At 44.6% G+C, this 17,544-nt stretch overlaps 1 protein-coding gene across 1 annotated transcript in view; it reads left to right on the top strand.

The window, feature by feature from the left end:
- The window catches only part of Lhfpl2 (LHFPL tetraspan subfamily member 2), a 147,048-nt gene that overhangs the window by 58,898 nt on the left and 70,606 nt on the right, over window positions 1-17,544 (top strand). The window contains exon 2 of the mRNA XM_041663663.1: window positions 7,877-7,935. The gene's annotated coding sequence lies outside the window, so the exon portion shown is untranslated. The remainder of the gene's footprint in view (window positions 1-7,876; window positions 7,936-17,544) is intronic.

Raw genomic sequence — 17,544 nt, 5'->3', positions numbered from 1 at the left:
ACAGTTGTGTGTTGCCAGGTCTTCCTTAAGTGGTGTTGGGGGAGTCAAACCTAGGGCTTTGTGTATGCTAGGCAAGCCCTTTGCCTTTGAGTCATACCCCAAGCCCCTGTGTAACCGTATGCATTTTCTGAGCTTTGTGCTTCTGAACGTGGTGAAAACTTAGTCATAGTGCTCGCGAGCCAGTGGTGTGCAGAGGGATTTACTCCTCCAGAGAGTCATGCCCAAGCTGTTCTCACGGTGTGCAGGCCCTGTCGGTCCTCCACTGTGTGGCTTCACATCCTCCCGGGCTTATCAACGTCAACTTTTTGGAAAAGCTTGAAGCTGTTGATTGTGTAGGCCAATTAGCATAAATTACCCCTGGAAGAGACAGCATTGGCCTCCATACATTGTCCTGCAGTAACAGCTGCCACATCTCAGTGCCCTGGAGGCCCTAGAGAGGGAGGGAGTACAGAAGGTCCCAGAGTACAGAGGACCAAGCATGTGTGAGAAAGGGGGCAGGGCACAAACCATTTCATGGGTAGAACAGAGTGTCTTGATGTCTTTTGTGCCTGGCAAGGAAATGTCCCCAGTTGATGCTTTTTGACGGAAGGTGAATACTCAGATGAGTGTGTCTGTGCATGTGGGCAGTAACGAGGAATTTAAGTAGGTGAAGGTTGGTAACCAACACACACATCCTTTTCATCATCACGTCCAGGCTTGCGCAGATGCAGTAACCTAACTCCCACCTAGGGTTCTTGATGTTGGCTTCTTTTCCTCCTTCCTCTTTCTTTTCTTGTTTGTGTAGGGGTGGGTGGATGTCCATTGTCTTCGTTAATCACCCTCTATTTTATTTTTTGAGATTTTCACTGAACCTGGAGCTCACTAGGTAGATAAAACTGGCTGGCCAGCAAGCCCTAGAAATTCAGTTCTCCCGCCTCTGTCTCCCCAGCACTGGGGTTATAGGTGCATGGCACCAACTCCTGGCCTTTTTATGTGGCCCCTGGGGATCAAAGTTCGGTCCTCAGGCCTGCCCAGCATCTCTGCATCCCTCTTTGGTTTCTTTCCTTTGTTTTCAGAAGGCAGTCAAAGGGTAAGGTATTTCTCAGATGGGAGCTGGTGTGTCTCGGTGGTGGTGATGGTGTATCTCAGTGGTTATGCCCTTGAATGAACTTCCCTTGCGGAAAGATCTCAGACTTACAGGAGGAACCATGCAGGCAGCATGGTCTCTGGAAACCAGTCCATAGATTAAATAGGTTTTCTGGACCCCAAAGGATTTATACATGGTGGCCATCCTGGAGGTACCGTCTCTACTCATGGGATCTAAGCCCTGGCCTGTGTGTGTGTCCATAAGTCCTGTGCTTGGAAATTTCTTTAACGAGTAAATATTCTTTATTCCCACTCTTAACCTTGGCATCTGGGTCTGGAAACATTTGGTCTGTTATTACTTAACATTTATGCCTAGGTTTGGAATGCAGACTGCTGGAAAATGTTAAACAGGAGACCCTGTCAGCACTTAGAGTCCACGTTACTCACTGTGGCCACCTGTCCACCGTGGCACCTTCCCCAGGTGTGTCAGCACCCTCCTGTCTGCCTGCAGCAGTCTGTGTCTGCCCAGTTGAAATCACCTGTTCTGAAGAAGTAATTGGTGTGTTTGGGAGGTGTACACACTGCTGGTGCCGGATAATACAAATTTTACATTATAAAATGATTATAGATTTATAGTCAAGGATACGAAAGAGGCAAGGCTCTTGAGTCATTGCCTCAGGAGGCCGACTTTCAGGATTGCCATGCGCCCTAGTTCCTGCCGCTCTCTGCCCAGACACAAACTGAAAAACTGTTGTAGAATAGAAGTTTATGGAGGCTGGTCCACATGGACAGTAGCATTTTGGAAACACATTCATTTTAAGTTTCCCCTTGCGTTACGTAACATAATCCTTACCCACAGCCCTTTGTTGCCTGCTGGTTCATGCCTGCCTCCACTACTTTCTCTTTATTCCACGATTTTTGTAGCTATCTCTGCCTCATTTTCTCCGCTCTTGTTAACCCAGTATTTCTTCCTCCCCATGCCAGCTCTTTTGGAAATAGTCTGTCCGAATGCTTACTGTAGGTGTGGTTATATTTTCATTCATGTTTTCTAGTCACAAATTTAACAATTCATGAACTTTCTGTTCTGTGCTGTATTGCATGCAAGAAACAGAGAAATAAGTCTGACTTGTTTTATTCCCACGAATTTATAGCTAAGTATTAAGAGTCATGGCCATGTGTGCGAATACAATCCCACCTGTGTGTAAACAACTGCCAACTGTGGTCTGACGCCCAAACCTGATCGGCTAAGCCTCAGTCTGATTGAGTCTCACTTGTTGCTGGCACGTGGGTAGGCTGTCCTGGGGCATCCAGACACTGAATGCAGACGTACTCTCTAGCAGCTCCACGCTGATACTCAGTGGCAGGCATCCTCTCTAGCTGCTCCATACTGATACTCAGTGGCAGGCATACTCTCTAGCAGCTCCATAGTGATACTCAGTGACAGACATACTCTCTAGCAGCTCCACGCTGATACTCAGTGGCAGGCACACTCTCTATCCACTTCATACTGATACTCAATGGCAGACATACTCCCTAGCAGCTCCATGCTGACATTGCCATGTTTGCTCCAAGGAACTGTCCTGTCCCTAAGAGTAAAAGGAAGTGTTCATGATTTCCAGGCTTGACTTGGAGTCCACGAGGTCGTGAAATTGAGTCATACTGCACTGTGCCCGAGTGGTAGGGCAGGCACTGTGGAGGGTCAAGTTCCCAGCATTTCACATGAGTGAGCACAGCCAGCCCTTGGCAGCCTGCCATCTGCGTGTTTGGTAGACAGGTTCCTGAAACTCGACACTTTCTGTCTTTCTTTGAAAACGCTGCAAGTTTCAGCATCCCTCCAGTGACTGACCCATTTCTTTCTTTTTTTAAAAAGCACTCCTCCTCAGCCGCAAGTGTGAGGTTGTTGTGGAATAGTCACAGAACGAACTTCAGCACCTCCCCTACCGGCTCCTTTAATAACTACCAGGCTGAGCGTTGAGCCACGGTTTATGCTTTGGACAGAGAACTGGGGCACTGTTCTCTGTGTTTGTTATGCTGAACTGCCCTTAAAACGTGGAGAAACTTCTCCAGGCATTTGTTTTACCAACAAAGCCCAGTAAAGTAGACTCTGGGTAATTATCCCTTGAGTTGACTTGTGTAAACAGAACCATAGAGAACTTTGCAGCCGGGAATAGAATGAGCCCTTCTTTGTTAGGGAAAAAGGGTAGCCTGTTAGCGTTTAGGAGCCCTTAGCATGTTGTGATGTTAGCTACTCGCCTTTAGTATTCGCCTCCACACCTCATGTCTTCCAAGGACATATGAATATGTATGAATAAGTATCACATCCTGATCATTGAAGAATTGTCTCACTGAAAATTGACTAGGCTTGGAGTCAGAAAGTTCTAGATTGAGGGCTGGAGAGATGGGTCAGTGGGCAAAGCTCATGCCATGCCAGGGTGAGGACCTGACTCACACCCCAGAGCCCATGGGAAGCCAGGTGTGGCAGTGTATGTCTGTAATCCAGAGGTTTTTTTGCAGGCAAGCTGTTGATGAGAGACCCCAAATCAAGGTGGAAGTTGGGGACTGACGCCTGAGGTTGTCATGGGACTTCTACATATGCATTGTGGTACACGCATAAGCACACATACAAACACACACAGAGTTTTTTTTTATGTAAAGAGAATATCTTATTTTGAAGCCCATATTGTTCTATATAATAATTTTGTGGCTCAGTTTAAACTGCTCATCTTCCTTCTCTGAAAGATGGGAATAGTAAATGGATGTGTGCTTTCACCCACACTACGTTATGCATAGCCTGGCTAAGATGAAAATCTGCACTGGACGGGGCCCTGAGTATCCGCTGTGGAACGCCCACCCGTGCCTGGGTGATTAGAGTGATCTAGCTCCGGTTTCAGGAAAAGACTCCCTGTTCAAGGACAGTTACTCAGACCTTCCTTCTCTGTGGCTTCTGTGATCACCAACAGCTGCCTCGTAACCACTTCTGAGACACGCCGGACCAATGTGGGCAGCTCTGTTTCTTCCCGATTTCCTTTCTCATTAGGCTGAAATCTATCTTTGTGACTGCCCAGGCGGGTTTCCCTCCTCAGTTTCACAGAGTAACACGAAGCAGTCCGGATTGGGGCATGCCAAGTCTTAGCAATCTGTAAATGAGAAAGGGGTCTTACGGTTCTGCTTCCTGCCTCTCACAGTTCACTGTGGGCAGTGAATGTGGCTGCCTGTCTCATGAGAGCTGTGCATGGGTTCAAAGGGCAGCTATTGTTTCTCCTCCTGCTGCCCGGAAGTGGAACATGGGGCCGTGTAGCCCAGATGGAGATGAATGGAAGTACCAACCTTTTAACTCTTAATGTGAATAACCGCAGTGGTTTTCATGTTATTTACAATGCCTGCTGGAATAAACAGTGCCCACGTTTATTGGGCTATAAATAGTTTAAATGCTCAACCAGACCAATAACATATAAAAATGCAGGTGAGAGACTGGTTACTAATGAAGACAGATATTTCCACTTTTTTACGCAGGGTTTCAGCATGTCTTCCATGCCTTTGTGTGACTGTAGGCTGTGAGAGGGTTTCAGCGTGTCTTCCATGCCTTTGTGTGACTGTAGGCTGTGAGAGGGTTTCAGTGTCTCCCGTGCCTTGGTGTGACTGTAGACTTGAGAGGGTTTCAGTGTGTTTTCTCCATGAGCTACGGCATGAAATTCTTGCCACGTGGAGCTGCATCTTGATTCCTAGACCATGTCCAGAGGTCAGCTGCTGGAGAGGCAGCCCTGGCTGCGGTGTACAGTGCCCTGCAGTCTGTTCTGACTCTCGTTGCCAGGCAGCAGTGTGACTTGGAGGATAGGATTGTGCTACTCAGAATCGATATTCCCTCCACTTTAAAATGAGCCTAAATTTTTCTCCTCTTGCCTGTGTGAGTGTTTAAGGATTAAATGTGAAAATCGGTTTGGATCTGAGTGTTAGTGCTGCTGCTTGGAGGTTATGTGGCTTTTGGAAGGTTCCCGAAGCCTCACCATTCCTCACCGTGAAGGCAGAGGGGCTAGTGCCTCTCTCAGAGGTTTTGTGAGGAGTAAATGAGTTAACTCCCATGTGGAATGCAGAACTGTGACGGGCAGTTAATGCCTAAGTGTTCATTCATTACCTTTTGTGAGCGTTTGAAGTCTACACGACAATGTGTTTTTAGTGTCCTGTGTATTTTTCTAGTTTTGTTTTGTTTTCAGAACATATTTTTAAAGACTTTAGGGAGCTGAAGGAGTGGCTAGTCAGTTAAGAATGTGCATTACTCTTGCAGAGGAAGTGAGCTTAGTTCCCAGCACCTAGAGCAGGCTCATGGCCTCCTGTAACTCTAGCTCCAGGGGATTGGATGCCCTTGTTTAGCCTCAAGAGACCCAGCATTTAGTGCACAGAAACTTACACACAGAAATACACATGCACACATAACTTAGAATAAAATATTTTTAAAAAGAGAGATACATTTAGAAATGTGGCAATTAAGTAGTCACACAGGGCATACATTCTCTCTCTCTCTCTCTCTCTCTCTCTCACACACACACACACACACACACACACATCTATACCATCTTCTTAAATAAAATCAGCATCTTATTTATCAATGAAACCTAGAGAATTAATTGGCTTGCCTAATATTTCTGAGCTTCTTGACTAGTTTTAAAAAATGACTTTATCATGAACGTTTAGTTATAACCCTGAGGACTGACTCTTAATTATCTCTTTGTCTTTGGAGCTTTGGGTTGACTGGATTTGTTCTAGGAATGTTCTTTCCCAGCTTTGGGAGTTTGGGAAGCTGTGGGTGGGAACTGGTGTCCCACCCAGTCTTCTCCAGTACTATTGTAGTCTTGAAACTTTGTCCAGATCTTGACTGGTATCATATATAAAAGAGGGAATTCCAAAAATGTATGTGACCTTTAATGGTGCTAAACTTGTAGTACTTCTGTGTCTCATTTAGATTTTAAGGAGTATAAAATGTTGAGGAAGGCCTCTCCTTATCAATGGCCCATTCATAATGGTTTGTTTCACAGAAGACATATCCAGATAAACACACTGAGGATGACTTACGGTGACTTCCCCTAATAAAGGCGTGGGGGAATGCTTAGAATGTTGCTAGCAATTAGCTTACAAAGAACCATTGAGCAAAGAAAAAACTAAGGACTTTATAGATGCAAAATTCTTTTTTGTATTTATTGTTTTATTATGTGAAATCCAGGTTATTGCACAGTATCTTCTTTTTTTAGCTAAAGCTAATTTTCCCCTTTTAAAAAACTATTATTTGCATTATATGTATATGAGTATTTTACATGCCTGTATGTATGTGCAGTGCATGTCTGTGGAAACCAGAAGAGAGCACTGCAACCCCTAGAACTGGAGTTACAGGAAGTTGTGAGCTGCCGTGTGGGTGCTGGGAACCAAACCCTAATTCTCTAAAAGAGCAACCAGTACGTTTAACTATTGACTCATTGCTCCAGTCCACTGAAAAGAGGCCTCTGAGTGACTGCTGGCTCTTCAGGCTCAGAAACAGTTTGGAATAACATGGGCTTTGCTGATCTTAATTTACAGCTGAATCTAGGCATAAATTTATAGCCCATTATTACATAATTCCATTGTCAACTCCATTTGAAAATTTGATCATAGAGGACATGTGGACTTCCCATTTCCCTGTTTAGTGGTACAGTGGAAGTTGTGGAATATTTTGTTTGGTCACCCTTATATGGAACATGGTGTATTTCTTCACTTCTAATTTTATATTAAATATTTCTTGAGCTGTAAATTCTTAATTTCTAAATATTTACTTTTATACAATATGACAGTCCCTACATAACCTTTTTATTTTCATATGAAGAAGTAACTTGTAAATTTGCAAAGAGAAAAGGTTGATGTTACTAGCTGTCCATTTGATTTTTATGGGATTTTGCATTAAGGAATGCCAGGTTTCTCTCTAGGGATGTAATGCTTGTGCTCTGCAGAGTAGAATGAAACCATCAAGAGTAAAACAGTGTGTGCCAGGGCATTATTCCTTAACCCTGGATCTGTGAGAGTCAGGAAAGCTCTCTGCTTTAACAACAGGTTCCTCATTTGTTAGTGGGCATAGTTGTGGGCAAGCCTGGGAAGGCTGTAGTATAGTAACAGTGTAAGAGGTATAATACATTTTCAAGGTCTATGATATTTTATTTTAAAATTTGTCCAGTTATGTATAATGTATCAAAGCAATGCTGGACAGGTAATTGTGGATCTATGCTTTTCTGGGTACCTCAGTTTCTGAAGGTTACCTAAAAGACATTGAAATGACCAGAAGGAATACTTGACTTCTGATTCTAAATAATTCCTCCCCAGTAATTTTTGTTATGGTTTTAGTGTTCATTTTCCATTTTCCTGTTATTTTTCTTTTTAATATCTTTGTGCATTTAGCTTTAAAATAAGTTAGAGTAGCTGGTTAGGATAGGTAACTCATAATTTCCTATTCCTTAGTTTCTTTCTGGACTGCCTGTCTGGCATCTAAAGTGATGGTATTTGTGCATGTGTTTTGAAACTGTTCCCTTTATGAGGAGAAAGGAAGGGATGTGACGTGGTGGATGGTGGACTGCGCATCTCCCCCTGCCCTCTCTTCACCTGTGGGCTGGACCTTGGCTTAGTGATTTTCTCTCCCCGGGATAAAGGGGCTGTGTTCCAATTCAAGTTGACTGTTAATGTGGGAATCAGTATTTCAAGAAGCAGCACACATTTTAATGAAATATAAAATTGCATGGCGAGGTACTTTAAACAAATATCTAATGTTTTGCTCAATTTTTCCCATTTGTCTCTGCAGGTGCTGCTTTTCTGAAGTTGCTCACCAGGACGTCTCAGCATTGCTGCAGAAATAAATAGGTAAATGACATCAAAGGTCCTCATTGTTCGCTTCTGTCTGTTTTCTTTTCCAAGACAGGATCTTAGTTATGTAACCCAGGTAGTCTTGAAACTCTCAGAAATCCTCCTGCCCCCGTCCTTTGTGTTCTAGGATGGCAGGTAGGGGCCATTGTCCTGGCTTGATGCTGTTGTTGTTGGAAGTATTTTCCAGGCAGGAAACATTTTGAGAAAGGAATAACTTTTTACATTTTGGAACCTTGCCTGCTATCTTAGTAACTTTTGTATTGCTGTGATAAAGAGCCATGACCAAAGCGACTTGTAAAAGGGAGTTTATTTGGCTTCCGGTTTCAGAAGGTTTGAGTCCATGATGGTCCAGCGGCGACGACTGAGAACGTACATCCCGGTCTGCAAGTAGAGGCAGGGGGAGACGGATGAGCCTGGCATGAAAGCAACACCTCCTAATCCTTCCCAGACAGTTCCACCAGCTAGGGACCAGCATTCAAACATAGGAATCAATGGGCATTTATTCTCATTCAAACTACCCTGCCCAGTAAGCACTTGGCTTGGTGTACCCCTTGGGTAGCCTCAGTCATTATCAAGAACTCACTTATTGAAGTTGAATAAGCAGCATTGAATTTAATTATTCAAATGTTTTCTCCAGTTCGGATCTGCTTTGTTCTGTCCCTGCTGAGGAACAAGCTTCAGAGATCTGCATTGTGGGAACAATCTTTCCCTTTTACCCTCTCTGTAGACCGTTTCAGTTTCTGTATCCCAGAAAGGCGAAGTGGACGTGGCCAATTTAAATAACCCAGATTTATTACTTGATGAGCACTCACACCGAGAGATCGCCAGAAAGAAAGTTGGAAATGATTCGGTCGCAGGTGATTAATGATTGGGTAGATTTTAATTTGTAAAGGTCACCTTTGGAAAATATTAGCCGTAGAGGTTGACTATAACCCCATGCAGTACGCATTCGGGAAAATCAAGGAAATGGGCAGTTGAATAACTTGCTAAAGATTGATCCAGCTATGTTTCTCAAATGGGAGCGGCCTGTTGACCTCTGTTCTCTAGGGGTCCTGTTAGTGTTATAACCTTGGCAATGAGCTCAGACCAAAGCAGCCAGCGGATGATCCAGATTGCAGTCCAGCCGACGACTGTCCAGTAGGGTCCGCTGCACGCGCAGGGTTCATACAGGGCATTCCTACAAATGTCATCCCACTTGTAGGAAAGCCATTGTTCTGGCTTTCAGATTTTGAGAACAGAAATATTTTCCCGTGCTCCATTTTGGGGTACTGACGTCTCGAGTGCTAGTTCCCGCCAGTAGTGCTGCTCGGGGGACTGGGGCTCTTTGTGATGAGAACTGCAAACACTTGTGGGTTGTGGAACGGCTTGAGCAGCAGCCTGCTCATGGGAGAGCAAGGGCGAGGTGGTGTCCTGGGCAGAGTTAGTGTTTGCCCCTTATCAAACTGCTAATCCTTAAATATCTCTTCCGTATTGATTTAGTGGAGATGGGAGAAGCTGATTATTAATTTTTATTAATAAAAATTATTAAACCAGGCATGTTAGTAGATACCTGCAATCACAGGAAGTGGAGGCAGGGAAGAAGAAAAGCTCAAGGTCATTCTTGACTGCAATGACTTAGAAGCTAGCTTGGGCTACTTGAAGCCTTCCTCAAATATATGTATAAACACCACACACACACACACACACACACACACACACACACACACACACACGTTGTTCAGATCCAGAGTGTCACATCAGCCAGGTGATGGCAGTAAGATGGGCATGGGCAGCGAGGCCTGTGTTCACTCATAACATTCTACAGGGAGAACATGCTCAACAGGAGAGGTCTGGGCTGTGAGGAACCAGTAAGTTTTTGCTCTGTTCAGGGGGACCATCTGTGTGAGTTCCCAGCAACAGGAGCCAGACCGTGCTGCCTACCACGCAAGGAGTCATTTGAAAACCCTGGCCAAGTGCCGCATGTCTTCCATGTGTTCTGCTGGTGGTTTGGTTTCCCCATTGTGAGATGTCACCCTGGATCACGGCCAGGATGGCCTGGTTAATCCTGCCCCAGAGAAAAGCCAGTTCCATTTGGCAGAAACGTGAGGGGCCAAGTCGTGGTTGCCCTTGAGATTCCCCCTCTAAACCAGCCTCCTCTGTGTCCTTTATGTTAGTTTTGATTGTGAGTTCATCAGAGACCAACAGTGCAAACTTCATCAGTCAGATGAGAACAGTCGTTCGGATCTAGGGATATCAAAACTGAGGAGAAATGTGGCCCTACTTCCTGCTTCCTACACTCTGTCTCCATGATAGCAGGTTTCTCTTGAGCAGAAAAGACGATTGCAGTTTGAGGCAACTCTGGACATCAACTGTCCTCAACATATGTGCCCCTGTACTGGACACACATGGGCCAAAGTCCCGGCTGAGGGGCTAGGTGGCTCTGTAGGCAGGTTCCTGAAGTCCACCTCTGTACTTGGGAATAGCTTCTTCATTGTTACTGGAAGTAAATAGGTAGTCGTGTATATGGAGAAAGTCAACCAGTGTCCCCTACCTGATTCCCTGACATCATGGACAGTTGTTTGAATATGGAATCTGAAAACCAATACTTCCAGCCTCTCACTGAGACTCTTTGGACAAACTTCTCACCTCTCATACTCGTTGATAGAGAGGCAAGGTAACCCTACTCTGCTCTGCTTCTACCCTGAGGGAATTGTGAGAAAGCTTTGAAGAGGGCAGGTTCAAGTATGTGGCTAACATCAGAGGACTTCTATTGGCAGCCCTTAAAACAAAACAAAACAAAAGTCAGACCTTCCTGTACCGTACCGCGTGTCTGCCACAGGATGGTTTGCGAGTCGGGCAAGGGGCTGGAGATTGAAACACAGACACGGTTCATCCTTGAAACAAGAATGCCCCTTTATTGTGTTCCAGGGCAGCTTATATAGAGCTTCTCCTTGACTAATGGCCATGCCCTAGCTCTCGGGACTTTTCAACTGCAAGCCCACCAGAAAACCCTCTCCTGCCATCAGGAACTCTTGAGGGTCTCGTGCTCAGAGCAGATGCGAGCACAGGAAAATAAGTTGTTTACTCTGGCAAGGAAGGGGTCACAAAGAATTCAGGGTGTCTGATGGTTTGCAGTCCCTAATACCTACCGGGCTTGAATACTTGTTTATCATTAGCTGTGTAACCTTGACTGAGTTCTTGACACCTTGTCTAGTTCTCCCTGTGTCTCAGGCTGTTGTTAGAAAGGCGGTAAGGTGCAGTATGTATGCCCAGCAGGGTGTACGGAGCAGACACCTAGTAAATCTTAAGAACAGTGTCATGGCGCAGGAAGGGGGAAGAGTCATGACTGAAAAGTCTCCACAGTTTGAAGTCCCTTGCAGTACCTGGTTATGTTCATTTGGCCCAGGGCAGAGAATCTGGATAGAGGGAGGTGATTTACAGAGATGGCACAGTGAGACTTGGTCTTCCTGGGTTTTCCTCCTGGTTGGAACTGAATGAACCAGAGTCCAAGTGATCAGCCTGGCACTGGCTGGTCCCCACGGTAGCCACACCGCATACTCGGCTGAGCCCTTGAGAACGACCAGTGCCACTGAGGCACTGAATTGTTTGATTTTATTCACTTTTCATTATTTTAGAAGTTAGCACTGATGGTTCTTATTGGGAAATCTTTCAGTGCCTCGAGACCAACTTGGGAAACCGGAGCTGGTTTCTCAACTGAAAATTTGGTGACGAATGTTTCCTTAGCTGGAAGGGTGGCTCTTCCTTGTGTACTTTTGGCTTACGCTACTGATGTTCTAAACTTGCAGCCGCACAATGTAGAAGTCATTTACATAATTAATCTGGAAGTCGTTAGAGGAGCAGAGAAGTGTTTATTTAGTAAGCGAGGGTTTGACAGCTTCCTTCCTTTACTGAGCATGAATTGAGCCAAATATATCATTTCCATGACAATGATAGTCCTCCTCATGGTTTGAAAAGCATGGTGAAAATTGTGAAATACATAGGCGTTTTAAAGTTCTGATTTCTCTTATTTCTTTTAATTCTTCTTATTATTTTATAAGAATGGGTTTTTTGACTGCCTGTAGATCTGGGCACCACATATGTGCCTAGTACCCAAGGAAGCTGGAAGTGGGCATCAGGGTCCTTAGAATTGGAGTTACACACATTTTTGAGCCACCATCTGGGTGCTGGGTATCAAACCTGGGTCCTCTAGAAGAGAAGCCAGTGTTTTTAACTGCTAAACCGTCTCTCCAGTGAGCCGCCCCCAACTTTTGTTAATTTGAGTTAATAGCTTGCTTTTCTTCTGATAAGGACCTCTGGCTACTAAAGATTCTTAGGGACTTGCCCCTTCTTTCCATGACCTTCTTCTCCTCACCTAACCGTGACTTTTAAAAGGAAGATCTGAACCTTTTACAGCAGCTCTCAGCTTTCCTTATGCTGTGACCCTTTAGTACAGTTCCTCATGTTGTGTGACCACAACCATAAAATTATTTTTCTTGCTACTTCATAACTGTAATTTTGCTACTGTTATTAATCATATAAATTTTTGGTGTGAAGGATATCTGATAGGTGACCCCTGTGAAGGGGGCAGTTGACTCCCAAAGGGGTCACACTCATGGGTTGAGAAAGGCCATTTTAGGATATCCTTGATGACGGTCCAAGTTAGGTACCTGACTAATGGCAGCTGAGTGATGGCGGGGTGTGGTATCTGTACATTGTGGGGTATCCAACGTTATTTCCTGATGTATAATATGTGCTCAGTGAATGCTGGGAGACAGAGGCATGAGTGTGTACAATGTAAGTTCCAATTAATGAGTTTTGCTTTGTTTGCATTGTGCCGAGAATCAAATGGAGGGCTTTGTGCATATGAAGGAGATGCCAAAGGACCTGGCTCCCCAGCCCTATAAAATGGGTTTTAGAGAATGACCCACTTAAAACTTGGGAAGCCATAGAGGTCCTCTCAAACCTTTTAAAAGGGAACACAGTGAACCTTCACACGAGGTGCTCTTAGTGGCTACAGCTGAGGCAGTTTTACTGCCAGAACCCGAAGGGCAGGTCAGTACAGGTGCCTGAGTACTAACAGGAGCAACCTAAAGGAACGAAGGCTCTTTATTTCAGTCCAGTGTGGTGGGGAAGACTTGGCAACGTTGGTATCGCAGAAATTGATTTACAGCCGGGAAACAAAACGCAGAGAAAACAGGCTGGAGTCTTCTGGGGCAGGTGTGTCCTTCAGACCCCTTTCAGTGACTGACCTCCCATCACCAGGCCCCACCTTCCAGATGGTGCTGCCAGCTGAGGATCAGGCACTCAAAACACGGGCCTGCTGGGGACACTTCAAATCCAAACATAACAGAAGGAAAAAACCAGACTGTGCTGAGTGAACCCGCACAGGGACCGGGTAGAGCCACCCTCTCAGGGTGACCATAAAACATATGAATGATTTTATATGAAAACGCTTACCATTGCCAGATTCTTAATTTGTGGCCATAGACTGGAAAGACATAGTGGAGGGTGGTGTCTCTATATCTGCTGCTATTATTTTTTCTTTAAGGAAAAAGCACGTTTTTTATGCCAAACCACAACCGTCTCCTTTCACCACTACAGAGGGCAATAGCATGCCTCTGAAGTTCTTAGGTCCTGCCCCATAAATCCCCTCTCTGCTCACTGGGAATTTGTAGTGATTCCCTAAGTGAAACTGACTTCTTCTGAATTAAATATTGATCTCACCTGCATCCCCGTTTGAGCCAGTTCCATAACCACAGTAATGTTTTCATAATCTTTCTCTCTCTATGGCTCCATGCTGGGTGGACCACAAGTCATTTTCTGGTACTGTCTTTCCCGACAGGCCCAGCGTCAGCATTCCCCAAGCCACAGACCAGCACTGGCTGCACGACACTGTAAGGAAAACCCTTCAGGCCAATTGATGATCTTGGGTACACCATTAGGATTACCTGATTTTGATGCAAGTTATTCTGTACACAGCCAAATTATGCCAAACATCCAACACATCCATTTCATAACCCCATGTTAGCTCTCCATGTTAGGAATCCAGTGTGATTCCTGTAAAAGAGCTGGTCCCCTTGCTGTTATTTTTAACTGAGTCTCTATTGTTCTATTTTATCAACAAAGACCCAGGAGCCAGATGCTAGGGTGAAAACCTGCTAGCTCCTGGAGGCAGAACAGGCAACTGGTTGACCTTCCTTTGTGTTGTCTCAGAGGTTTCTCCTACTCCATCAACTCCTCCAACTGGATGGCCCTCTGTTCTACTGCCTGTGTGTCTCCACCCCCACCGCTGTCCTCCTGACACCTTCTTACTCTCTATGTTTTTTTTCTTAATAAACTTTAGTTTATTTCTGGTCAGCTGTTTGCTTGCTCCACCTCTAAACCTACTTTTGACTTTATTTAATCCTGTTTACAGTGTTCAAGCAGAAAGCTCTTGGATTAAAGATTTGTTCTAGGACTGAGCCACACCACAGCTAGAAGCAGGTAAACGATGACATCTCAGGTTTCACAGTATGATCAAATAGCTAACAACACCTTGTTGTCTCTGGAACTTAGAGGTGCTATCTATGCTCAAGACTGTTTCACTGATACAGGGGAGTGAAATCCAGTCCGTTTTTTTTTCTTAATATTTATGGAGTGTCTGTGATTGGAAAGACAAGTGGTCACATGATTCCACAGACTCCTCATCATTCAATCAGAGCCCCCAGTGTAGGGGTCATTCACCCCTATCAGGTATTTTGATGGCTCCATCTGGATATTACTAAGCATTTGGGTGAAGGGGGCCATTGCAGAGAAAAATCATGTGGCAAACCCCACCCAGATACATTGCTTTCTAGCTACTGTGATTTTTTTTTCTGTGTATTGTTACTGTATATTTATAACATTTCTACATCTCAAGGTAAAGATAAATATAACCTGCCCAAGGGTCACACTCCAGTCTCCTTTGGGGCCACAGAACACTGAGGTTCACTCTGGAAGCCAAGCCGCAGCCTTATACTGTTACCATTATGGTTGGACCAGAACTGGCAGAAGATATTTGTGTGTGTGTGTGTGTGTGTGTGTGTGTGTGTGTGTCCCTCCCCACTTTTCCAGACCACCTGTGTTCATAAAGAAAAGGAAAAGCATGGGGGGCAAGATCACCTGGTATTTAGGGATTGCTGCTAATGGCCGAGTGCCTAAGAATATCTCCTTTTGTTTTTCTTAAATTATTTTGATTTTTAATTATGTGTGCATTGTGTGGGTATGTGCACACGAATGCAGTGTCCACTGAGGTTCTCAGAAGAGGGTGTCGGATGCCCTGGAGCTGGAGTTGCCATTTGTGCAGGGAACTGAACTCAGGTCCTCTAACAGAGCAGGAAGCTCTCTTCACACCCAAGCCAGGTCTCCAGCCTTAGTCTCCTCTCTAACTTAATTCTCTTTGTCACTGTGCTGGATAGTTTATGTCAGCTTGACATAAGCTAAAGTCATCCTAGAAGAGGGAACCTCCATTAAGAAAAATATTTCCATAAAATGAGGCTGTAGGCAAGCCTGTAGGGCATTTTCTTAATTAGTGACTGATGGGGGAGGGCTCATCCCATGGTGGGTGGGGCCATCCCTGGGATGGTGATCTGGGTTCTATAAGAAAGCAGGCTGAGTAAGCCAGGGGAGGCAAGCGAGTAGGCAGCACCCCTCCATGTCCTCTGCATCAGCTTCTGCCTCCAGGTTCCTGTCCTGTTTGAATTCTTGTCCTGGCTTGCTTCAGTGATGAACTCCGATGTAGAAGTGAAAGCCAGAGAAACCCTTGTCTCCAAGTTGTATTTGGTCATGGTGCTTCACCGTAGCCATAGTGACCCAAACTCAGGTAGTCACATACCTCAGCCCTTACTCATACAATTGTATATTTGGTTCCTTTTTTGGGTACATTGTTAGTGTTTCTCTGTATCATAAAAAGTTTCTTATTTTTTTTTTAAAAGTGTTTTACGCTGGGTGATGGTGGTGCACACCTTAGATTCTAGCACTCGGGAGGCAGAAGCAGGCAAATCTCTGTGAGTTTGAGGCCAGTCTTGTCTACAGAACAAATTCTAGGACAGTCAGGGTGGTTACATAGAGAAATCCTGTCTTGAAAAACCAAAAATAAAGAAATAAATACATTTTTACTAGTTTACTATTTCATCCTATAGATTTAAATCAATTTAAGCTTCCTTTTGATATTTGCACTTTTTTTACTTTTTATCCATTAATTTTAAGTTTTGAATATTCTTTTAAAAATAGATTGTTCAGTTATAAAAATGTTTCTAGGATAATTAGGTGTGAGTAGTCTGAAAGAAGGTTTGTTTTATGACACACTGATCAATAAAACCTTGGATATAAGCTGAGAATGGTATTTTATTTTAATTTTTGCTTGTCTATTTTTAATAAAACTATGTTCAAAATAGGCAACATCTGGGTCTGGCCCATATGCTGTAATTGGCAAAGCGCTGTTGGGTAGCAGGTGGCAGGGGTGCGGGATGCTGGAGAATTGAGAGGATGCCATCGTTAGCACCTCTCTCTTCTCTTCACCTGGCTCACTGGCTTCCAGTTTCAACACTCTCACAAACTTTTGTTTGTTTTCTTAATGAAGTCCAATGTTTGGTTTGTTTTTCCTAAGCTGAAGAGTCACTTGTATTTTCTCTCTTGTTAATAATGGCTCTTGTTCTTTCTGCCATGTGCTGTTGTCGTTTGTGATAGTTATAATTGGGTCACTTATGGCCCGATTGTATTTTCCTCAGATGCATAGCTTGACTTATCTTGTCTGCTCAGAAATTGTTGCTTGCATATAAAATTGTCCTGTGTTTGGGGAGAACTCTGGCGTGGACAGGATCAAGGGAGCGGAGTGAAAGTTGTTGCATGACTTCTTGGTTGTAGCTGCTAGCACTGGGAAGCACCCCTGTCCCATCTCCCAGTCCTCATGAGTGCCCGATCCTAGGTCACCTGCCCTCGTATTTGTGACTTCTATTTCCAGGCAGATGGTGGAACTAATAAATCCCACATGCTAGTGTTCTTAGACTTTAAAGCCCTTTCAGATTTTCTTCTGATTTCTCTCTTCAGTTGGCTTGGATGGCTCCATGGTCCTTTCTCTCTATGGTCCCCTTGCACCCTCTGATGCCCCCCGCCCGTGTGGCTTGAACTGCCACCACAGTCTGGCTCTCCCCTACTCCAGATGTATAAACCCGACTGTGTTTGTTCTGTTCCCCAGTATCCCACTGCCTCTTCTAACGCCGTGTGCCCCCAAATTAACCTTCTCCTCCTCTACCTGCAACCCCATTCTTCTACTCTGCTTCATCCGCAGGACGAATGACCACACATGCTACCAAGTAAAGGTATCCTAACCAAGCAAGTAAATCAGACTTCTCCAACATACACTAAACTTGGAATCTTGCAAGTTGTGTGATTTCAATGGACTCTGTGGATTTGTAGTGCATGTGTGTTGGTGTATGGAAGATGGTTAGATGTTGGGTGTCTTCATTGATCTTCTCCTGCCTTAGGTTTTTGAGACAGGACCTCTCAATGAATTGGAACTCGTTGACCTGGAGAGGTTAAATGACTGGCAAGCCGCCAGAGTTCTCCGTCTGCACGTCCTCAGTGTTGGGTTATGGGAGTACACTGCCA

The sequence above is a fragment of the Microtus oregoni genome, unplaced genomic scaffold, assembly GCF_018167655.1.
Source record: "Microtus oregoni isolate MIOR12 unplaced genomic scaffold, Mior012 000014F_ref0000157, whole genome shotgun sequence".
NCBI lineage: Eukaryota > Metazoa > Chordata > Mammalia > Rodentia > Cricetidae > Microtus > Microtus oregoni.
This window is presented reverse-complemented; position numbering and strand designations above follow the sequence as displayed.